Source organism: Rutidosis leptorrhynchoides, chromosome 4 (assembly GCF_046630445.1).
Source record: "Rutidosis leptorrhynchoides isolate AG116_Rl617_1_P2 chromosome 4, CSIRO_AGI_Rlap_v1, whole genome shotgun sequence".
Taxonomy (NCBI): Eukaryota; Viridiplantae; Streptophyta; class Magnoliopsida; order Asterales; family Asteraceae; genus Rutidosis; species Rutidosis leptorrhynchoides.
Window position 1 is genome coordinate 549,888,450 of NC_092336.1, and position 11,691 is coordinate 549,900,140.

Below are 11,691 nucleotides of genomic sequence, written 5' to 3' on the forward strand. Positions count from 1 at the left end.
TCTCGTTCATCAAGTGCTTGAATGCTGACCACGGTAGTGCGTACGCATCGTCTTGTCCCACTTGCTCTAGATAGGTATTCCACCATGTTAACGCAGAACCTATGAAGGTATGCGTAGCGTACTTCACTTTGTCCTCTTCAGTACACTTACTTATGGCAAACACCGATTCGACCTTCTCGGTCCACCGTTTCAATCCGATCGGTCCTTCGATTCCATCAAATTCCAAAGGTTTGCAGGCAGTGAATTCTTTGTAGGTGCATCCTACACGATTTCCTGTACTGCTAGATCCAAGGTTATTGTTGGTATGTAGCGCAGCCTGTACTGTGGCTATGTTTGAAGCTAGAAAAGTACGGAATTCCTCTTCATTCATATTCACGGTGTGTCGAGTAGTCGGTGCCATTTCCTTCAAAATAGTCAAATGGAACAAGTTAATCATACAGAATATTAAGAGTAGTTAATAGTATTTCGTAGCATAATATGAACTCATTTATAAAAGCTTTTTCTTCATATTAGCGTTTTATAAGTTTAAATTCGGGTAGTACCTACCCGTTAAGTTCATACTTAGTAGCTAATATACAATTCAACTACTACAATTCTATATGAAAAACTGATTATAATAATATTTCGCGTTCAAACTTTTACACAATATTTTACAAACTTACAATACAGCTTATTTTACATATAGCATGAAATATAGCACACAATATATTTGATACAAGATGGTTGTGAAGATAATTCTAGCTAGTACACAAGTCGTTCAGCAAAGGCAATAAAGACACGTAATTCATACGTCCAGAAACAAGTCATGCATTCTGGTTTTACTAGGATTACTTCCCATCCTTGGTCTTGTGGAACATAACCATTATGGCCGTTGATAAGACAGCGTGTTGTAACGTCGTCAAAGGGACGAGGGTTACGTAATGTCCAACAGTCCCGTAACAATCTAAAAACCTCATTTCTTACCCCAATTACCGACTCCGTCACTTGTGGGAACGTTTTTTTTAATAGTTGTAGCCCGATGTTCTTGTTCTCACTTTGGTGAGAAGCGAACATTACTAATCCGTAAGCATAACATGCTTCTTTATGTTGCATGTTAGCCGCTTTTTCTAAATCACGAAGTCCAATATTCGGATATATTGAGTCAAAATAATTTCTTAACTCATTGCGTAAAATAGCATTTGGGTTCCCCGCAATATATGCGTCAAAGTAAACACATCGTAACTTATGGATTTCCCAATGTGATATCCCCCATCTTTCGAACGAAAGCCTTTTATAAACCAAGGCATTCTTGGAACGTTCTTCGAATGTCTTACAAACTGATCTCGCCTTAAATAGTTGTGCCGAAGAATTCTGACCGACTCTAGACAAGATTTCATCAATCATGTCTCCGGGTAGGTCTCTTAAAATATTGGGTTGTCTATCCATTTTGTGTTTTATACTGTAAAATAGACAAGAGTTAGATTCATAAAAAAAATACTTATTAATACAAGCAATTTTTACATATATAATAAAGCATAAGCACACTATATTAAATATATTACACCACACGAATACAACTATCTTATTCCGACTCGCTTGTTTCTTCTTCTTCGGTTTTGGTTCGTTTTGCCAAGTTTCTAGGGATATATGATGATCCCCTAATACGAGCCGTCGTTTTCCACATTGGTTTAGAAAAACCTGGTGGTTTAGAGGTTCGCGGGTCATTGTTACAACTTAAGCACTTCGGGGGTTGACGATACATATAAAGTTCATCGGGGTTGGAATTAGATTTCTCTATTTTTATGCCCTTTCCCTTATTATTTTCTTTTGCCTTTTTAAATTCAGTTGGGGTAATTTCTATAACATCATCGGAATTCTCGTCGGAATCCGATTCATCGGAGAATTGGTAATCCTCCCAATATTTTGCTTCCTTGGCGGAAACACCATTGACCATAATTAACCTTGGTCGGTTGGTTGAAGATTTTCTTTTACTTAACCGTTTTATTATTTCCCCCACCGGTTCTATTTCTTCATCCGGTTCCGATTCTTCTTCCGGTTCCGATTCTTCTTCCGGTTCCGACTCTTCTTCCGGTTCCTCTTCGGGAACTTGTGAATCAGTCCACGAATCATTCCAATTTACATTTGACTCTTCATTATTATTAGGTGAGTCAATGGGACTTGTTCTAGAGGTAGACATCTATCACATAATATCAAACGCGTTAAGAGATTAATATATCACATAATATTCACATGTTAAAAATATATAGTTTCCAACAAAATTTGTTAAGCAATCATTTTTCAAGTAAACACGGTCGAAGTCCAGACTCACTAATGCATCCTAACAAACTCGATAAGACACACTAATGCAAAATTCTAGTTCTCTAAGACCAACGCTCGGATACCAACTGAAATGTCCCGTTCTTATTGATTAAAAACGTTCCATATTAATTGATTTCGTTGCGAGGTTTTGACCTCTATATGAGACGTTTTTCAAAGACTGCATTCATTTTAAAACAAACCATAACCTTTATTTCATCAATAAAGGTTTAAAAAGCTTTACGTAGATTATCAAATAATGATAATCTAAAATATCCTGTTTACACACGACCATTACATAATGGTTTACAATACAAATATGTTACAACAAAATAAGTTTCTTGAATGCAGTTTTTACACATTATCATACAAGCATGGACTCCAAATCTCGTCCTTATTTAAGTATGCGACAGCGGAAGCTCTTAATAATTACCTGAGAATAAACATGCTTAAAACGTCAACAAAAATGATGGTGAGTTATAGGTTTAACCTATATATATCAAATCATAATAATAGACCACAAGATTTCATATTTCAATACACATCCCATACATAGAGATAAAAATCATTCATATGGTGAACACCTGGTAACCGACATTAACAAGATGCATATATAAGAATATCCCCATCATTCCGGGACATCCTTCGGATATGATATAAATTTCGAAGTACTAAAGTATCCGGTACTTTGGATGGGGTTTGTTAGGCCCAATAGATCTATCTTTAGGATTCGCGTCAATTAGGGTGTCTGTTCCCTAATTCTTAGATTACCAGACTTAATAAAAAGGGGCATATTCGATTTTGATAATTCAACCATAGAATGTAGTTTCACGTACTTGTGTCTATTTTGTAAATCATTTATAAAACCTGCATGTATTCTCATCCCAAAAATATTAGATTTTAAAAGTGGGACTATAACTCACTTTCACAGATTTTTACTTCGTCGGGAAGTAAGACTTGACCACTGGTTGATTCACGAACCTATAACAATATATACATATATATCAAAGTATGTTCAAAATATATTTACAACACTTTTAATATATTTTGATGTTTTAAGTTTATTAAGTCAGCTGTCCTCGTTAGTAACCTACAACTAGTTGTCCACAGTAGATGTACAGAAATAAATCGATAAATATTATCTTGAATCAATCCACGACCCAGTGTATACGTATCTCAGTATTGATCACAACTCAAACTATATATATTTTGGAATCAACCTCAACCCTGTATAGCTAACTCCAACATTCACATATAGAGTGTCTATGGTTGTTCCGAAATATATATAGATGTGTCGACATGATAGGTCGAAACATTGTATACGTGTCTATGGTATCTCAAGATTACATAATATACAATACAAGTTGATTAAATTATGGTTAGAATAGATTTGTTACCAATTTTCACGTAGCTAAAATGAGAACAATTATCCAATCTTGTTTTACCCATAACTTCTTCATTTTAAATCCGTTATGAGTGAATCAAATTGCTATGATTTCATATTGAACTCTATTTTATGAATCTAAGCAGAAAAAGTATAGGTTTATAGTCGGAAAAATAAGTTACAAGTCATTTTTGTAAAGGTAGTCATTTCAGTCGAAAGAACGACGTCTAGATGACCATTTTAGAAAACATACTTCCACTTTGAGTTTAACCATAATTTTTGGATATAGTTTCATGTTCATAATAAAAATCATTTTCTCAGAATAACAACTTTTAAATCAAAGTTTATCATAGTTTTTAATTAACTAACCCAAAACAGCCTGCGGTGTTACTACGACGGCGTAAATCCGGTTTTACGGTGTTTTTCGTATTTCCAGGTTTTAAATCATTAAGTTAGCATATAATATAGATATATAACATGTGTTTAGTTGATTTTAAAAGTCAAGTTAGAAGGATTAACTTTTGTTTGCGAACAAGTTTAGAATTAACTAAACTATGTTCTAGTGATTACAAGTTTAAACCTTCGAATAAGATAGCTTTATATGTATGAATTGAATGATGTTATGAACATCATTACTACCTTAAGTTCCTTGGATAAACCTACTGAAAAAGAGAAAAATGGATCTAGCTTCAACGGATCATTGGATGGCTCGAAGTTCTTGAAGCAGAATCATGACACGAAAACAAGTTCAAGTAAGATCATCACTTGAAATAAGATTGTTATAGTTATAGAAATTGAACCAAAGTTTGAATATGATTATTACCTTGTATTATAATGATAACCTACTGTAAGAAACAAAGATTTCTTGAGGTTGGATGATCACCTTACAAGATTGGAAGTGAGCTAGCAAACTTGAAAGTATTCTTGATTTTATGTAACTAGAACTTGTAGAATATATGAAGAACACTTAGAACTTGAAGATAGAACTTGAGAGAGATCAATTAGATGAAGAAAATTGAAGAATGAATGTGTTTGTAGGTCTTTTTGGTCGTTGGTGTATGGATTAGATATAAAGGATATGAAATTTTGTTTTCATGTAAATAAGTCATGAATGATTACTCATATTTTTGTAATTTTATGAGATATTTCATGCTAATTGCCAAATGATGGTTCCCACATGTGTTAGGTGACTCACATGGGCTGCTAAGAGCTGATCATTGGAGTGTATATACCAATAGTACATACATCTAAAAGCTGTGTATTGTACGAGTACGAATACGGGTGCATACGAGTAGAATTATTGATGAAACTGAACGAGGATGTAATTGTAAGCATTTTTGTTAAGTAGAAGTATTTTGATAAGTGTATTGAAGTCTTTCAAAAGTATATAAATACATATTAAAACACTACATGTATATACATTTTAACTGAGTCGTTAAGTCATCGTTAGTCGTTACATGTAAGTGTTGTTTTGAAACCTTTAGGTTAACGATCTTGTTAAATGTTGTTAACCCAATGTTTATAATATCAAATGAGATTTTAAATTATTATATTATCATGATATTATCATGTATGAATATCTCTTAATATGATATATATACATTAAATGTCTTTACAACGATAATCGTTACATATATGTCTCGTTTAAAAATCATTAAGTTAGTAGTCTTGTTTTTACATATGTAGTTCATTGTTAATATACTTAATGATATGTTTACTTATCATAGTATCATGTTAACTATATATATATATCCATATATATGTCATCATATAGTTTTTACAAGTTTTAACGTTCGTGAATCACCGGTCAACTTGAGTGGTCAATTGTCTATATGAAACATATTTCAATTAATCAAGTCTTAACAAGTTTGATTGCTTAACATGTTGGAAACATTTAATCATGTAAATATCAATCTCAATTAATATATATAAACATGGAAAATTTCGGGTCACTACAGTACCTACCCGTTAAATAAATTTCGTCCCGAAATTTTAAGCTGTTGAAGGTGTTGACGAATCTTCTGGAAATAGATGCGGGTATTTCTTCTTCATCTGATCTTCATGATCCCAGGTGAACTCGAGTCCTCTACGAGCATTCCATCGAACCTTAACAATTGGTATCTTGTTTTGCTTAAGTCTTTTAACCTCACGATCCATTATTTCGATGGGTTCTTCGATGAATTGAAGTTTTTCGTTGATTTGGATTTCATCTAACGGAATAGTGAGATCTTCTTTAGCAAAACATTTCTTCAAATTCGAGACGTGGAAAGTGTTATGTACAGCTGCGAGTTGTTGAGGTAACTCAAGTCGGTAAGCTACTGGTCCGACACGATCAATAATCTTGAATGGTCCAATATACCTTGGATTTAATTTCCCTCGTTTACCAAATCGAACAACGCCTTTCCAAGGTAATGCCCAACAGCCCCGTAACAATCTAAAAACCTTGTTTCTCACCTCAACTACCGAGTCCGTTACTTGTGGGAATGTTTTATTTAAAAGTTGCAACCCAATGTTCTTTTTCTCAATTTGATGAGAAACGAACATTACTAACCCCTAAGCATAACATGCTTCTTTATGTTGCATGTTAGAAGCTCTTTCTAAAGAACGGAGTTGTAACACCCCGTTTTTTCGTACGCGTTTAAAGGTACAACCTTATTTATTAGCACGCTTATAACTTGTTCGTTTGTGTGATTAAGTGAGCCAAGTGTCAGTTTTTGTGTAAGTACATGTATGTATATGTAAATATATATATATATATATATATATATATATATATATATATATATATATATATATATATATATATGCGAATGCGTGTGTGTACGTATTTATGTATGTGTCGCGATGGTGTTGAGTCGTGTGAGACTTAAGGGCGAAGCTTAGACGTGCATTGGAATAGTGAACGAGGTGTGCTAGTTGTATGAACCTTCGTTTTATGATTTGTTGTCAAAGTGACCAGGAACAGGCCAGTGCCGCGCCGCGAGGAATGGGGCCGCGACGCGACAAACAAAGCAAATCCAGATCAGAACTTGAGTTAAGAAGGGTCATTTTTCCTTCTTTATGTCGTACCGCGGCAATTCTGCAGTTGTGACTCCGAATTTCACTCAAATTAAATAGGGTTTAGGAACAATTTGGTCTTTTTGCGTGTAGATCTGGTTGGAGCTTTTAATATCAACCACTTGTTCTCCATTTCTTATTTCTTTTCCATTTTCTTTCACATTTTCCTCTCAAATCCTAAAACCCACTAAGATTAAACTCAAGATTTGAAGGTAAAGTTTTGTGAATCAATCCTAGAAGCAAGAATTAAAGTTGCTCTCCTTGTTATTAGCTATAAGAGGATAGTTTTGGTAAGTCTCAACTCTAAGTTTTGAGTTTCATTAAGTTTAAGCTAGGGTTTGGTTCATATGGAACTTGTGTGACCTATTTGAGGGTTAAATGGGTGGATTTTCGGTTGGATTGTTGAAAGGAAACCCTAAGTAGCTATTATCTAGGGTTTGGTCTTGTGATTTGAGGTTGTAAGTGCTAAATGATGTTGTTAGTCATTAATGCACTTTTAAAAGGATGAAAGAGTTGTTATTGTGTAAGTTTGACTTGATTTGTGAGTCAAAGAGTCAAAAGAGCACTAGTTGACCTAATCGGGTTAAATGGTTATGAAATATACCAAGTTTATGTTAGTTGATGTTATTAAACCCTAATCACTAGCTTTTAGTGATTTATGACGAGGCATGGCCATTAATGGGCGGTTTTGGTGTAGTTGAGTCATTTAATGCAAACGGGTCATTAAATGCTCAAGGGTTAGTGGTTGGCATTTAATTCAACTAGATTGTATGTTAATAAATGCATAATGTAATAGGTACGTTACATTGAAGGGTTGCAAGCTCGGTTAGCTTTCACAAGGGACTTGAGGTGAGTGGAATATCTATATATGTATGTATATGATTTATGTGCCGTATTGATGGTGTCACATAGCCGTTTTGTGACCATAGTTGCGAGACGTAGCCGTTTTTGTCTACGTATGTTATTTATGCACATAGCCATGTTTGTGCATATAGTGGCGAGTAATAGTCGTGTTTTACTCCCACGTTGTTATCCGTGTTATTTGTGCACATAGCCTTTTTTGTGTACAAGATTGTGAGTAATAGCCGTGTTTTACTCACATGTTGATCAAGTGATGCCATAGCTGTTTTTGGGAACACTTGGGGGTGATGTCATAGACTTTTTTGGAACACCTCGGGGGTTAGTATACCATAGTCGGGTTTGGGAGCTAACGGTTGTTATGAACATCGATGACTTGTTTCGCAAGGTCATTTCCCTTGCGAAGGATTTTGGTTAACCGTGGTTTATAGTTGGCGATGCTAGCATTTGATTTATGATTATGATATTTATGTTATTAATGTGGCTAGTTGTACGGTTTGACGATACTAGCTTATTTATCGAGATGTTATGCGATTGTGTGCGTTATATGATATCGTGGATGCGTGTGGGTAAGTCTTATATGCATGTATATATTTATTCTACTCACTAAGCTTTGCTTACCCCTCTCGTTGTTTATCTTTTTAGATGCAGGCGCGGACAAGGGCAAGGGGGTCGTTGGGCACTAGGTGTCCCTTGTTGTTGTTATGTTGGAGCTTTTGGAAGTTGGCCTAGTTTTAGGTAGTCTTGTCCCAAAGCATGCTCGGAACGTCGTTTGGTTTATAAACTATCATTTGTAATGGGTCAAACTTGTACTAAACTTTATTAGTGGCCCTCGTTCCTATTGTAAACAATTAATTGTTGTGCGTTTTAAATAGAACTCGTGAAATGGGTTACATATTTAATTGGCGTGTAATTGTGTTGTATATAAAAAAAATTATCGTAAGGATTACGGGTTGGGTTGTTACAAGTGGTATCAGAGCATGGTCTAAGGGATTTAGGTGACTTGAGATAGGCGCCTAGACTTAGACTTTTGTATTGTGGAATTATATGCGGGACTTGTAGGACTACGGGTCAGTGCGGGGTTTGACTAGTTCTTTGATGCATAAGTGGACAACTATGATATGTTATGATGTTACTAATCATGTGTTGTTGTTTTGAACATCGAGCAAGATGGTTGTGACAAGTTTGAGCATGGCACAGCATGTGAGCGTAATAGTGAGTCGCGACCACTATTACGGTTATAAGTCAAGTCAAGCAAGGATGTGCGATAAGTATCGAGCTAGATGTGGTGTGTGTGCGGTCTATGCATAAGTATATGTGTATTAAATTGTTGGTGATGTCTAATCCATTTTTAATCTTTAGAATGAAGACGAGAAATGGAACGAATACGAATGGCAATGGTGGTCCCTCTCATGTGGAGGAAGATGAGATGACTACCAAGATTGAGACCGCTTTAGAAAACTATGTTTCGGTTTTCTCACGAAGGGTTAAACAAATATTCGAAGAGTCAGTTTCGGAACAAATTGTCGATATGATTCAAGAACGAATGACCAATGCCGTCAAAGAAGAAGTTGAAAGGAGGTTTCCTAGACCTCAAAATGTGGGCGAGTTGGAGTTTAGCTATAAGAACTTTTTGGCAACTAAGCCACCTCACTTTCACGGGGATCCCGACCCCATGAAGAGTGCGGCTTGGATTTCCGATGTTGAAGGTTGTTTTCGCACGACCGAGTGCCCACCCGAGAAGAAAACGAGGCTTGCTACTGGTTTGTTAAGGGGCCATGCTAAAGATTGGCTCGATGGTAAGATTGATATGGTGGGTGATGCGGCTTTTGTAGGTTTATCATGGGCGGAATTCAAGAAAGAATTTTTCCTTGAATATCGTACGCAAGTGGATCTTTCCAAATTGCGAAATGAGTTAAGGAACATGCGTCAAGGGTCTTTGGACCTAAACACTCTCAAAACCAACTTTCTCGCCAAGGCACGTTTTTGTCCCGAGTATGCGGGAAATGATCAAATGCTAATGGAAGACTTTCATGCAACCCTTAGAGATGATTTAAAGGGTAAAATTAGTATCGGTCATGTTGAAACTTTCGCTAAGCTTTTGGCGGTGGAAAAAGGGTTTGAAGCACAAGCTCCGAGTCCGGTTCCGGTTAGTTATGGGTCGAGCAAAAGAAAATTTGGAGCGCCTAGTTACTCCAACAAGAAGAGCAAGGGTGTGTCCGAAAGCGTCAGAAGTATGAAGAAGGGTGGTTCGAATACTTTTACGCCTACTTGTTATAGTTGTGGGAAGCTGGGTCATTACGCTCGTGATTGTTTGATCAAGATGGTCACGTACTTTAATTGTCAAAAGACGGGGCACCGGAAGGCGGAATGTCCCGAATTATCAAACGACCAAGTAAAGAGGCTAGAGAAGGCGGCGGGGTCGGCTAGGGGGCGTAACTACTTGTTGACGAATGATGAAGCCAAACAATCCAACGAAGTCGTCTCAGGTATTTTCATGGTTAACTCTAATCCGGCAAGGATCCTATTTGATAGCGGTGCAAATTTATCGTTTGTGTCTCCAAAATTTGTGCCTAAACTTAATAAACCGTTAGCTAAGTTAAGTTGTCAGGTAGAAGTCGAAATAGCGGATGGCAAGACGGTGCTAGTGGTTGATGTGTGTAAAAATTGTAATGTTGTGTTTGGATCCGAGAACTTTAAAATTGATCTCATTCCGATGACGTTGGGTGATTTTGATATCGTGGTTGGTATGGATTGGCTCGATCATAATAGAGCCGATATTGCGTGTCATGAAAAATCTATTCGTGTGAAGACCCCAAGTGGGGGAGAGTTAATCATTCATGGTGATAAACGTAGAAGACTTGTACCGGTATGCACTTTTGCACGGGCACGTCGTTTCCTTGTTAGTGGTGGCATGGCTTTTCTTGCCCATGTTATTGATACTCGTGATGAGCCACCACCCATTCGTGAAATTCCGGTGGTAAGTGAGTTTCATGATGTTTTTCCGGATGAGTTACCGGGTGTTCTGGCGGAAAGACAAGTCGAATTTCGCATTGAGTTGGTTCCGGGAGCTACTCTCATTGCTAAAACTCCTTATCGTTTAGCACCGACGGAAATGCAAGAATTGTTGAATCAAATTCAAGAGTTACTTGAGAAGGGTTTTATTCGACCGAGTGCTTCGCCTTGGGGCGCTCCGGTTTTATTCGTGAAAAAGAAGGATGGAAGTATGCGGATGTGTATCGGCTATCGGGAGTTAAATAAAGTGACGATCAAAAATCGTTATCCGTTGCCTAGGATTGACGATTTATTCGACCAACTTCAAGGCGCTACGTACTTCTCTAAAATTGACCTACGATCCGGCTATCATCAAATGCGGGTCCGTGAGGAAGATATCGAAAAAATGGCCTTTCGTACTCGTTATGGGCATTTTGAATTTGTGGTTATGCCTTTTGGTCTAACGAATGCACCGGCGGCATTCATGGATCTTATGAACCGAGTGTGCCAACCTATGTTGGACAAGTCAGTAATTGTGTTCATTGACGATATTCTTGTCTATTTTAAGAGCATGACGGAACATGAACACCACTTGCGCGAAGTATTGAAGACGTTGAGAAAAGAGAAGTTGTATGCTAAATTCTCAAAATGTGAATTTTGGCTAAGGGAGGTTCAATTCCTTGGCCATATTGTGAACAAGGATGGTATTCAAGTGGATCCGGGGAAGATATAGACGGTGAAGGATTGGGGACGACCGACTACGCCTACGGAAATCCGAAGTTTTCTCGGATTGGCCGGTTACTATCGTCGGTTTATCCAAGACTTTTCTAAAATTGCTTCGCCATTAACTAAGTTGACAAGTAAGAATACGAGATTCAATTGGGAGAACGAGCAAGAAATTGCTTTTCAATTGTTGAAAGAGAAATTGTGTAAAGCTCTGGTCTTAGTATTGCCAAAAGGTGTAGATGATATGACGGTCTATTGTGATGCTTCCTTGAATGGGCTCGGGTGTGTTCTAATGCAACGAGGTAAAGTCATCGCTTACGCCTCTCACCAATTAAAGGAACATGAAAAGAGATACCCGACTCATGATCTCGAATTAG